Raw genomic sequence first — 12,670 nt, 5'->3', positions numbered from 1 at the left:
GTATTTTTGATACCAGTTTTTTCTTCCAGGGTTGGTAGCCACTGTCTGATGAGCACAAAATGCAAAAAATTAGCCTAACTCTACATTCTGCTGCCTTGTAATTGCACCTAAAGAGCAAGAACACATTTGCCTTTTATACTTCTGCAAGTAGTACATAGAAGAGGATATGCTGTTACTTTATTATAGTAAATAATAAGGTTCATGGCTATATTTACAAAGGTTGAGTTTTCAGCATGTGAAATGATGTGAAGAATGTTAAATCTCTAATACGTGTTTAATGTACATTTCAGTTGATTTTTCTCCAACTATAATAGTAGCAATTATTTTATTTATATGAGGGGAAGACTACGTCACCTAAGGGAAAAGCTAATAGATTTCTTGGCAGTTTTTGTATCATGTTGAAATCTTTTTCCATTTCTAACTGCTGTGAAATTCTCGCTACTCTGTCTTACACATTTTTTTTTATGTATTAACCCTAACACCAACTTACTTTTCTCTGCATTTAAGCCCTTATTTCATCTGTGTTTTCCTACCTAAAATGTATTATCCTGGTTACTTGATGAAGTTTTAACTCAATCTTGGTGCAGACACTGGCTGGCCAAGGTAAAGGAACTAATCAATAGTGAGCCCCTTCTCCTAAATGCCATAGATAATGCTAATAGCTACTTGTATACATATAATCTCATTAAGTCATCATAAAAACATAAAATTTTATATAATATAAAATTTTATATTATATAAAATCCCCCTCATTTTAAATATGATTTATCTGAATATTAGAGATGGTTATGTAAGTTTACCTAGGACACATACGTAGTAAGCTTTAATTCAAACTCAAAACTTCTAATTGAAAGTGGTTGCTGTTGTTGTGATTCCATTGCTTTTTCTAGATACTATACCTTCATCCTACCTAGAATTGCTTTTGAAGTTTTTCTGCCTTGCCTTTGATTGAATGGAATTTACAATAAAAGATTTTCTACATCATCAAGGCTTCCACAGAGTTCAAATGAAAACACTTGTTAGGGGTAGCTGTTAACTGCCTACTTTTATAGTCTCTTGATTGAAAGCTACTGCTCTAAATTTACTGCTCATATTTTTGAACTCATGTTTGTCTTATACATCTGACAAATACTTATTAAGTGTTGACTGTGTGTCAGGCACTAAACTAGACCCTGGGTATAGAGTAGTGAATAAAGTAGTGTGGCCTCTATGGAGTACACAATCTAGTGGGAAAGAAAGAGATAATAAACACATAAGCCAATAATCACACGAATAATTTAAACTGTCATATATGCCACAAAAGAATAAAATAGTGGAGGTATCTGTCTCAGGAACTATAGCTAGAAGAAGTTTTTTAGAGAAAGTGTAAGAACCACATAATTGGTTAGGAACTGCAGAATTCTTTCAGTGAACTCTGTGTAACAGTTTCTTCCATACCGAGTATCTGTTAACAGGTAGGATTTGGATGACTCACTCTTGTCCAATGTGGGGCCAAACTAACTAGGCTTTCTAACCTGGTGTTAACATTTGAGACTCAAATTCTCATATTTTAAGTTTGTACTGATTAAGAGGAAAAATAGGTAGAAAAAGCACAAGAAAATAGATTGGAAGATTAGTCCTTTAAAGATTGGAAATAACTTGTTTACGAATGTGATTCCTTAATTTTTTATGCAGTATGAATTTTCTTAATCATCAAGAATACAAGCTAACATAATTCATGCAACATTCCTGTAGCCAATATTTAAGACCTACCTACCACACATTATGTACTGTGCTAAGTAAAAACTACAGATGTAATGGTGAATAAGATACAAATGCTGGTCCCCAAGTTTACAGTCTTATGTAAAAGACAATTCCAGTGCAATAAAATGATTATTATGACAGGATTAGACACAGGATATCAGATTCTGGAGGAGATAATATCTAAACTAAGACCCCAGGGATGTATACAAGCAGGCCAGTAAAATTTTCACACTTTCTGAGAATAAATCATTGATTTCAATAGCCATAACTTCAAGTTGAGAATATTTTGAAAATATAATTTTTAATATTTTCTAAATTTTAGGTTCTTAAATACATTTTTAAATTAGCTCTTAAACTTTTATTTTAAAAGTTGTGAAGTTTAAGTTAAGTCATAAAAACCCAACAGCTATTTTCTCTAGAATATGCTGTGAAGTGTGGATTATAGGACAATTAGAATTATTAACACTTAGTGTATTGTAGATGAGGTTTCTACTTGAGAGTTCAAATTTATCACGTTGATACATGAAATTTGATATTACATTCTTTCATTTTAAGTGGCATTAATTATAGAAAATTCAAATTTTGCAGTTTTTGTAAATAAGCTTTAATTTTTCATGGATTTTATAGCTTTATTACAGCTTATCTGACCTAAGGTCTAGACAGATCAACTGTGCCGTTGGGTTAACGGTGTTTACCATATGATTTCCTTTTCCTTCTTTATTGCACTTTATCTGTTTCCAGTTCACAGTGTTGATTAATAGATAACTGTGCTCCTCATACTTCCTCTTTCTTATAGGCAGATAGCTTTTCAAAATGAAGGGCCAGACCTAGCTCAGTAATTTACAAAATAAACATAAGTTTTTCAAGTCTACTTGACAATTTATAGTTCTTACTCTTCATAGGACTTTCTGTTGAGAGAAACCACAGAAGCCAGGCACCTCAATTTTCAAAAGTAAAATTGGGTTTATTGATGAGTAAAGTGTACATTTTATAATAACCATATAATAATGATACAACATCCAGCTCTGTAGTGGGTCCAGAAGGACTAAATACATATTAAATAAAATAAAATTATTTTGGATTACATAGTCTTCTCTCAAAATATCAAATTTAAATGTAAAGCTTGTAAAATAGTCCTGTGGATGCTTCCTCAGACATGGGTGAAATTCTTTTTGTTTAAATTTAGGTTTAGAGCTCTTCTATGGAGTCATTGTACCCACAGGCCCAGGTGAGATCCTTGTTAGTACTCTAAGTGAATTAGCAAGTAGATTTATTAACGGCTTAAGGGGCATCTCTAGCCAGGCCCAACTAGTATGAAGGGAAGATGAACTGTTTCTGTATTCTGTAACATAGAATTGGACCTATCCCACTGGAGAACACAGCTATGCCAACCTAGAATTAAAAAGAACTTCAAACAAACAAACAAACACTCTATAGTATATCTGCATCTGGAATGGTGCTAATAGTAACTTCACCCAATGCGAGTGAAACAACTCTAGCAATTACATGAACTGTGTGGGAATCTGAAGACACGCCACTTAACAACTCAGGATCTGTGCTGTCCTTTAAATCAAAACACAAATAAGGACTAGAACAACATCAGTATGCATCCATTTCTGTCTTCCCAGCCATAAGAAAAAAAACTGACTCTAACGTTTTTTTTTACTTAGAGTTGCAAACCTCATATATAAGGCTCTGGTCATCTGCAGGATCTCCTTAGAATACATAAAAAGGTGATAAGTGCCTACATGTGATTGCTAAGACCATTACACGGCACCTTGGTCCAATTCCAGTTGAGTAATTATATTCATTTGGTCCTTATTTTCCTTTTACTGATTGTTTCAGTTAAATGTGGAAAGTGATCCTTCATTTTTCACCCAGAGAAGTTCGGCAGTATTGCTGCACGTATTATTTAGACTTTACTGCCTTTCTTTTCAGTCATAGGAATGGAGCTTAAAAGTGCTGGTTAGAATTGTTATTGTGGCTATTACTATTGTTGCAGTGTTGCCTGATTCAGAAATGTTCTGTGAACATCAAGCACATGACTGGCTTTTCGATGAGCTGCTGGAGTATAGGGTGATGACTTCAACAAGCCTTCTTTATCTCCTTACTCCTTGCCTAGCTTAGTCCCTTAGCTTAAGGGGACAGACATGCTTTCCCTTTTCATACAACTATGATAGTACTAATAGTTCCCTTTTATCAAATGCTTACCTCATGGCTGGCACTGTGCTAGTTCCTTTATATGGCTATAACATATAACCTGCATAGACAACCTCGTAGGGTGAGTAACATCATCACCATTTTACAGACAGAAAATTTAAATTGCTTAGGATCACAGAACTAAAGATGGGGAGCTGGAATTTGATTCCAGGTTTGTTTGATGGCAAAAGCTAAGTGCTTAACTACCACCCTACCTCATAACTCTACTGCTTCCCAGAACTCTGAGCCCCAGTCTATGGATCATTGATCACACAAACAGCTTCTTACCTTCTCTTAGTGTTTGTCACCACTTCACACAGATTGACCCCATTGACCTCACATTGGAATCATCCTGCAGCACTGGCCTCAGAAGGGCATTGCTGATTATGTTTACAGGCCAGCAGGAAACTGAACTGCTATTGAGAGAATCTCTATGCTGAATCATTTTATCTGCATAACAAAAGTGGTTTGCTCTTTCTTCTTTTCTTTCCCTGGTGATGTTGTCATAACAGTGTCTTTTAGCAGGATTAACCAGTAACTAACTTATTTGCTTTGGTTTCCAATAAATAACTGCAGCCTGTTAATAATTGTGCATGTTTTTTATGTGGCCTCAGATAAACTGAGACAATCTTACACATCTGCATTCCAGATTGGGTCACTATTCCTTCATACTTAATCTCCTATTATGTAACTGTCCATTAACAAAAAATAGATCACATAAGGAAAAAACTTAAATACTTAATTTGCTAGTGCATTAATAAGTGATACTAATACACATGACTTTTTATTGTTACCTAAAGATAGGTGTTTGCTCAGAAATATAAAAAATAAACCTAGTGTATGTTTTCTTGCTTTAAAAGTACCAAATCTGTCACAAATGCTTTGAACTGTATTGTGTTTACTTCTTCATGTGAGCTGTGTCTAAACATTTTTTAGTGTTTTTAAATTGTTAGCTCAGTGAGGGTAAGGTGTGTCCTAATTTATCTGTTAGCACGTTGCAGTGCCAAACACAGCACCTTGCAGGCAGTAGATGCTCACTGAATGTGATTGAATTAGTGAATAAGTTAGGCTGTACTAGGTTGAAGAGATTTGAAGTCCTAAATTATTCTTGCCATCATTTCATTCTGCATAATAAGTCAAGAAGTTTTACTAAGATGATTTAAAAATGTGTTATTGAATTACTTGTGTAGATTCCAAAGCATTGGGATAAAAAAGACCCTGGCTATGCCCCTTTGAGGAAGCAGTGAGGGTGTTTCTCACTGTAGGCACAGTTACTGGGTTTTATTTGTGACTGAATTAATTTATTTCTCTTAGGAAGTTTACATTTATGAATTCAATATAGCATTTTATAACTTTTTCCTTTTACCCCTACCCTACCTACTATTATTTTTTCCTATTATAAAAGTCATGCTTATTGTAGATAATTAACTATATATGAAAGTAAAAAGAAAAAATTAAAATCATCCAAAGTCTTATTATCCAGATATAATCACTCTTAATTCTTTGTTTTGTTCTTCGTTTTTTCTTATTCGCATAATTTCATACTGTCCATGTAATTGGTAGTCTACATGTTTATATAATATTTTAGCATCATAATACTATAAATTTGCATTTTTCCGTAAAATTTAAAATATTCTTTAAACTACCTTGTTAAATTTTGCTAAATATTCCTTTATATAGATGTGCTATGCTTTATTTAATTATTTTTCTATTGGATATTTAGGTTGCTTATAGTTTTTTACTGTCATAAAAATTATCTTTTTTACATAAATTTCTGTTGGTTTTCTATTATGTTTGATTCTTGGGACTAAAATTACTGAGTAAAAATATTGAACTTTGAGTTCTTGATACATAATACTCAGTGGGTTTCTAGAATGTCTTTTGTAATCCACATTCCCATCAGAGTATACGAAGATGTTGTTTTATTGAGCCATCATCAAAATTATTACCTCTATATACTTTTAAGCAGTATTATAAAGTAGACTTACTGACTATAATGTGTTGCTGTCATCGACTGTGCTCAGAAGAACTATATAAATTAAACATGTCCGTTTGCTTTCAAAAAGAATTTTTTTTTTTTTTTGAGATGGAGCCTCTCTCTTGTCACCCAGGCTGGAGTGCAATAGCGTAATCTCGGGCTAGTCTCGAACTCCTGACCTCAGGTGATCAGCCCACCTCAGCCTCCCATAGCGCTGGGATTACAGGCGTGAGCCACCACTCCTGGCTAGAACTAGGAAATATTTTTAAGAGTACCAGTAGTTCCCAGGCTGTATGTTGCAATACAGTTTCCACCTAAATCCAAATGTTTTTCAGGTCTAATTGTAAACTGCTACTTTTGTTTAATGTGGACTTACATAGTCTTCTGTATCAATACCTACTTCGCTGGCAGTTTTGTCAAAGTGTGTTGGGTTGAGGCATTTTGCATTATATCCGAGATGGTGTTAGCATTCCTTCTTGTAGCAATCAATTTCATTTCTATTTGCTGTTGTAACTCAAAGTTAACGAACATTCAAAGTTTACTTTCATTTATTCATGCATTTTTTTGTGGCCTGCTCTACAAAAGCACCTTTCTTCCTCAACAACATTCTATCCAAACTGAGTGCAGATGAATCTGAGTAGTTTCATTTTAGAGCGCAGCAGTCATATTTGTATTAGGAAGGCAATAGTCTTGGAAGAATACCAAAAAAAAAAAAATCATTTTAAAGTGTTTGCCTCGTCCTCTAGTGAAAGCATTTGAGTTTCAGAGGCCATGGTGAGTCAGAGTCCCTTGCTAGTGCTTATGATACACTGCTAAGGGACTCTGTGTGTGTGTGTATGTATATGTGTGTGTGTGTGTGTGTGTGTGTGTATATATAATATATATGTATTTTCAGATATATGAAATATCCTATAGGGAAAATATTGATAAAAAATAATTTACCTCTTTATGCACTGAAACTTTTCCTACTTCTCTGCAGGAATTGTTGCAACATAAATACTGGTTCCAACTTAGTAAATTAATTTTTACTCATATGATATATTTCTTTTACATTTCAGAATTGATAAATTGCAAGTTTGTGCCCCATAGCTGCACAGGTATGTATATCAATTACCTATAACTATGTAAATCTATATATTAACTAACAAGTTATAATATTTTTATGTATTAAAATTGCTTATAGATTTCATAATGTAAAAATGTTAATTCTTGATTACTTACAGATAATGACAGCTTCAAAGGATAGTACATTTTATACATATATTTTATTTTATTCTATTTTAAGAATCAAGTAAACATTTCTAAGATTTGATAAGGTGAATAATTTTAATTACAAAGCATTCATCTGGTGAAGAGATTATTTTATGGAATTGTACTATTAAAATGAATGGTGATGTGGAGTCAGACCATTGCAAAACCACAGTTTTGCCATTATTGTTTTATTTAAACTTTTTTTTATTTTGCTGCTTTTGAGTTTATTTTCTGTGATGGTTGCTTTAGGTATGGAGTGGTTGCAGATGTACTGTCTGCTCCACTGTCTCAAGCACTAGACGAATGGGGGAAAAAAAAAAATGTTTGCACCTGTTTAAAATCTCAACCATGCAGTGTTGTGGTTCCTGGGCAACAGGCAGGAATTCTCAAAAGCTTGGTTGCACCTGCTCAATTGTTGCTTGCAGCTGTGTCATATGAGTGAGCGCACAGAGAAGCTTGTTAGCAGTGTGCTTGTGCTCTTACGTGTTTTGTGTACTCTGACTCTGAAAGATTCTTAGTTGATGTAGACCTTGAACTGTTACATTGGTTTATTCTAAAACTCACTGGTTTTAGCTTCTGAATATTTTCTTTAAATCCTCTGTTTTATGACTCAAATATTTTTTTTTAGTAGCTGTTGACTGCCCTAGATAATGTGTATGCCAACTTCTCGAAAGAATATCTGGGAGAGTAGATCTCTTCAGATAACTGGGTTGGTAATAATTTTTGTCCTGGTAGAGACATTTTGTGTTTGGCTCAATTTCACCGTGTTGGCAGCCCCACTATGTGAGGCTGGATGTAGTTATTGATCCATTTAGCTGAACAGATTTGAAAGCATTTGGCTATTAGTGGACACATGGGGCATATTCAGAAAATTTAAGGGTATATTGTAAGATAATTTCTTAATTTGTGCATGTGTTTCTGTTGCTGTTGGGGTAGAAGTGAGAGAGAAAAAAAGTGAAGATTAAATAGTAATTCTAAAAGAGGGGCTAAAATCCAGATGTAGATTTTATGGAATATTATTCTTTAATTTAACAAATGCTAGATGCTTGTTATTTTTTCACAAATGTTACTGGTAATGATATTAAATGTATTTTAGTTGTGGCTTTGTATGTTTTCTGACAGATATCTATATTTTTGATATAGACAAGCTATTATAGATTGTATATTTTACTAATAGGTAAAGTTCTATAAATGCAATAAAAAGCTGCAACTCAATATTAAAGATATTTAATTAATTTATTCAGTAGGCTCAAATTTCTCATATTGAAAACATCCAAATGACTTGCATTACTCTCCTTAATGTATTCTTTTAAATGCTGAGGAGTTTCCGTCGGTATTTAGTAACATAAATCTGAAGTCTTTTTTTTTTTTTTTTTTTTGAGACGGAGTCTCGCTCTGTCGCCCAGGCTGGAGTGCAGTGGCGTGATCTCGGCTCACTGCAAGCTCCGCCTCCTGGGTTCACGCCATTCTCCTGCCTCAGCCTCCCGAGTAGCTGGGACTACAGGCGCCCGCTACCACGCCCGGCTAATTTTTTGTATTTTTAGTAGAGACGGGGTTTCACCGTGTTAGCCAGGATGGTCTCGATCTCCTGACCTCGTGATCCGCCCGCCTCGGCCTCCCAAAGTGCTGGGATTACAGGCGTGAGCCACCGCGCCCGGCCCATAAATCTGAAGTCTTAGAGTTGGTGTGTCTTTTCCTTTTATTGGCCCATTTGGAATCCTTTTTTGTATTTTTAACAAATCACTTTGGTATGAATTTAACCTCTTTGGAAGTAGGAAACACAGTACAAAGGTAAGTAGAGGATTGCCACAGCCTCTTATACAATGCCTTATACATAGTAGTTGATCAGTAAATGTTGAATGAATGCATTTATGAATAAAACATTTCTGGAGTTGTATTAGAAATAGAGGGATTGTGTCCTAAAATCTTATTACTTGTTATACAGTTTAGATAAGTCTTGATGGCCTTTAGTTCTCATACGGCCAGTTACATAGATATGAGAATACTGATAAATTCTGTCCTTAAAATGAGAAATTAATGTATAAGAATTGATCCTCTTTGACTATTTTAATGAAGAATTGAAATAACACTATTTGCAATATGCTTTAAACTAACTTTTACTTATTACAAGAAGTCTGTATGTTATTCCCATTATACACATAAGGCTGAGGCATTAATGGCTAAGTTACTTGTCACCTTGGAAATACTTTGCAGCACATAAATAAACAAATCTATGTTATACGGTTAATGCTTCGTCTTTCCTGAGCACTGGCTTATGCTTCTCCCTCCCTATCTCTATCTCACTAAAACACAAAAATAAAATGTGTGTTTAATTCCTTTGGGTCAGTTAAGATCAGAATATTTAAAAATCTGTAATTATTTTTCTAAGCAAAAGTAATGGACACTGTGTTTACTGTATACATATTTATAATTATGGTCTCTATGACTCACTAAATTTTAATTATAAATAGAGGTAAAGCCAAGCAAGAGTAGAGTCAAAATAGAACAGTTAAGACTTGCTTTAGATAGATCATTCTAATGTTCCGTTTTGTGTGGCATAAGCCCGTCACATAAGATTGGCACAGTTTACATAATAAGCCAGTTATCTATTGCATTAAAACCTTTTGTTTAGGCTTCTCAAATTTTAGTACCACTGGTTTATGACACATGTACTTTTAGGCATGGAACTACCTTTCCTCTGGGAACAGTTTTTCTTTTACCTCAGTTCACACCAGTGTGCAAGAGGCCAGTATCAAAGACATCGGTTTTTTCCAGTGAACCTTAGTGTGGTAGATTGAACTCTATCTCTCTGTTAGTCTCAATATTAGAAATTAAGAGATGAGCCAAGAATATATATTTTGCTAGAATATTAACCATTAAACTAGACAGATATTAGCAGCTTTTTGAGGGTCCTGTGTCAGGAATTAGCCTGGAATCTCAAAGAGGGAGGAATTCCTATGCCCTAGGATTCCTGAGCATTATTGCAGGTTCCCCTGCGATTTCAGGGTTAAGGAAATAAAGAAAGAAAATCCACATTTATTAAGAACATAGCATGACTAGATATAATTTCTTTTTTCCCCCTCATTTCTATCTCTCCTTTCCTCATTTCCTTTTATTCTGCATGGTGAATGGATGTCTGCTGTTTGCTAGAAATTGTGCTAGGCTAGATGAATACAACAAAATCTTTGTTCTCAAGAGGATACAGGCTAGTGAGAGACAAAGATATATCAATAGAGTTCTTTTTGACTTCACCACTTATTATTAGTATGGTCTCAATCAAGTTACCTAATCTTTCTGTTCCCTTGTTTACTCATTTGTAAAACTGGGAAAATAATAGTATCTGTTGTCTGAGAGTTAATAACACACTACATGTAAGATTCTTGGTCCACTGGTTGGCACATAGCAAGTACTGAAGAAATCTTAGCTATGCTACTGTCATTTCTATCACTACCAGTTCCATCGCCATCACCACTACTGCAGTTTAGACTCTGAAAAAAGAACATCTAATTGCCTGGGAGCAGGGATCCTGGTTGGGCATTATCACATAGATTGTACTCAAAGGTTCTATACAAAGTTACCTCTGCTTCCCTGGCCTTAGAAGATATTATAAAAATCATGAAGCAATGTACTGAATCTAAAAGACCTTCATGTGATATTTTTATTATTTTCCCCCAATTTTTGTATTCGGGAAAAATACACGTAACATGAAGTTTACTATCTTAACTATTTTTTGGTATACAGTTCAATGGTATTAAATACATTTATGATGCTTGCACAGCCATCACCACAATACATCTCTATATAACACTTTCATGTTGTAAAACTAAAATACTATACCCATTAAAATATAACTTCCCATTTCCCTCTGCACTCCCACCCCCAGCCTCTGGCAGCCACCATTCTAGTGTCTGTCTCTGTCATTTTGACTTCTCTATGTAGTCATATAAGTGGAATCATATAGTATTTCTCTTCTCGTGTTTGGCTTATTTCACTTAGCGTAATGTCCTCAGCATTCATCCATGTGGTAGTACATGTCAGGATTTCCTTGATTTTATGGCTGAATAATAATTAATTGCATGTATATACCACATTTTGCCTGTCCATTCACTCATCAGTGGACACTTGGATTGCTTCCATGTTTTAATTATTATGAACAATTCGGCTATGAATATAGGTGCACAACTATCTCTTTGAGAACCTGCTTTCGATGCTTTTGAGTATATACCCAGTAGTGGAATTGCTAGATTGTATGGTAATTCCATTTTCCTGTGTTCTTATAATAAGATTAATTTCATTTAAATTGAATAAAGCCTTTTAGGTTGTGTTTGTGAATAGCATTGATTTCCTCATAAGGAGAATAAGTTGAGTTAGGTTTAGCAAGAACACATCTACTGCTTATGTGAGTTCAAATGCTTTCAACACGCCTGTGAATTCCTTAAATAAATCAGCATCTTGGAACCCAGTGATGCACTTAGGATATCTGGATTGTAAATCTCATGCTTGAGTTTGAATTTAGGAGCTTTGGATTCCCTCCCACTGACCTTTACCAAAAGTCTAGCTCCATTATTCAGTAGCTGTGCGACCTCATCGAGGTTGGCCGAGCTTACTAAGCCTCAAGCTTTCCTATGTATAGTATGGTGGTAACAACACCTACCTTTTTAACGGTGGATATGTGGATTAAAGTAAATTAGGTATACAAAATACTTTATTTTGTGCACCACTACCACCTATGTATTATTGCTTAGTAGTCTCTATGTATTATTTTTTCCTCTCTTCTCTTGACAAAATATAAAAATTTTTATAATGAGTAGTATAGGAATTTCAAGGAAGTGTGGGACACATACATTAAGAAAGTTAACTTTGGTCCAATTATGGCTCTTGTGATATCTGTTGCTTATCTCAGTTCAACATAATTAGACTCATAATTTCTAACTATACATGCCACATTTCTATAGAAGGCTAGGGCTGTTTAAAGAAAAACTTAAGATGGGGATGCTCACATTCACTTCAATGTCTGCTGATTATGGAGGTGTGTCTTGCAATAGAAAGCCTGTTGACACAACCCAGAGAACTCTCATCCCTCTTCTGAAAGTCAGATACCCTTAAAAGCAGTCTCTTGCAAAGGATGAAGAACTCATGCTTGATGAGTTACTTTCACATGCATCAAAATGACTTAAAAGTGGTCCTGTTGGTAATCTAAGCAGCCTCAGGTTTAGTGAGCATAGTTTTCAGTGCATAAATCACTGTGTAAGGTTTTATTTTTTCTTGAGAAGGAAATTAGTGTGGTAAGATTTTCTGATTTCCTTCTATGCAAACTCAACAGTAGAAAAGTGGATTTATGAATTTATATGTATGATTTTCCCTTAATTATCTTTAATAATAACTAGATGATCTTAATTATAGTAAACCATTTTCCTCTGCCAGGCTGTTTATATTGCAGCAGTATCTTCTTGTACAGCAATCAGAAAAGGATTCTTTTAAAATAATGAAAACATCACT

At 34.5% G+C, this 12,670-nt stretch overlaps 1 protein-coding gene and 1 pseudogene across 38 annotated transcripts in view; one reads left to right on the top strand and one right to left on the bottom strand.

The window, feature by feature from the left end:
- ZBTB20 (zinc finger and BTB domain containing 20) overlaps window positions 1-12,670 on the top strand; it is an 830,234-nt gene that overhangs the window by 240,311 nt on the left and 577,253 nt on the right. For all 38 annotated transcript variants that reach the window (XM_055110295.2, XM_063602515.1, XM_055110294.2 and 35 more), the window contains one exon: window positions 6,979-7,017. The gene's annotated coding sequence lies outside the window, so the exon portion shown is untranslated. The remainder of the gene's footprint in view (window positions 1-6,978; window positions 7,018-12,670) is intronic.
- LOC100973699 (Y-box-binding protein 1-like) overlaps window positions 1-12,670 on the bottom strand; it is a 104,496-nt pseudogene that overhangs the window by 31,500 nt on the left and 60,326 nt on the right.

This window comes from Pan paniscus, chromosome 2, assembly GCF_029289425.2.
Source record: "Pan paniscus chromosome 2, NHGRI_mPanPan1-v2.0_pri, whole genome shotgun sequence".
NCBI classification, from domain to species: Eukaryota; Metazoa; Chordata; class Mammalia; order Primates; family Hominidae; genus Pan; species Pan paniscus.
The sequence above is the reverse complement of the archived record's forward strand: the minus strand, read 5'-3'. Positions and strand labels throughout refer to the sequence as shown.